This window comes from Penaeus monodon, chromosome 24 (assembly GCF_015228065.2).
Source record: "Penaeus monodon isolate SGIC_2016 chromosome 24, NSTDA_Pmon_1, whole genome shotgun sequence".
NCBI lineage: Eukaryota > Metazoa > Arthropoda > Malacostraca > Decapoda > Penaeidae > Penaeus > Penaeus monodon.
The window spans coordinates 35,848,821-35,849,511 of record NC_051409.1 but is presented as its reverse complement, the minus strand read 5'-3'; the positions used below and the strand labels follow the sequence as shown (position 1 = coordinate 35,849,511).

The 691-nt window shown below is 37.8% G+C and overlaps 1 long non-coding RNA gene across 2 annotated transcripts in view; it reads left to right on the top strand.

Moving 5' to 3' along the window:
* Nucleotides 1-215: 215 nt before the first annotated feature.
* The window catches only part of LOC119589013, a 6,716-nt gene continuing 6,240 nt past the window's right edge, over nt 216-691 (top strand). For both annotated transcript variants that reach the window (XR_005230156.1, XR_005230157.1), the window contains exon 1: nt 216-269. This is a non-coding gene — a long non-coding RNA (uncharacterized LOC119589013). The remainder of the gene's footprint in view (nt 270-691) is intronic.

The window sequence follows — 691 nt, the reverse complement described above, 5'->3', positions numbered from 1 at the left end:
TGTTATTTTTAAGATTTTTTTTTATCATACCGTTGTGGTTAAGACATTCACAAGGTATATACGTGGTCAAGAGTATTCATTCTGAACTCTCAAATGTAATTATCCCTCCGCCACTCCCCCAGTAGTCATTAACTCCGGGAAAGTTGCCAGATAGTGAATAGGGAAATGATGAGAATAACAGCCAAGGCCATTAGACGCCACAACTCAAGCTGCGAGCTGAGCGACCAGGCCCAGGAAAGTCAGCGCTCTTTGTCTGTCGTTTTGTGAAGGTAATTACCAAATAGCTTTGAATTTTATCGGATATGATTAACGATTTTTTTTTTGCTGCTCATCATAGTCTTTGTGCATATTACCTTATTATTGTGATTAATTGGCATGTTCTTGTAGAAAATATTCCACCTCCATTTAAAGACTGCTTTTCGTTCCGCTCCGGTATTAATGGAAAACGGGCTGTGCTTAACAAAATACTAACTCTAATATAAGTATACTTCACGGGAGTTGCACTCAAATTTTGGTGGAGCATTAAATAAGTTTGCATACGTCGTGTGTTCGTTCCACTAATTTCCTGCCAGGGCTACGGAGGATCTATAGTGCTCATTCTTTTTTAATGATAAATAAAATACAGGGCGTTCGTGTGAACATTAACTGTTATCATATGACAGTATTTTTACTATACAGTAGTCTTTCCATA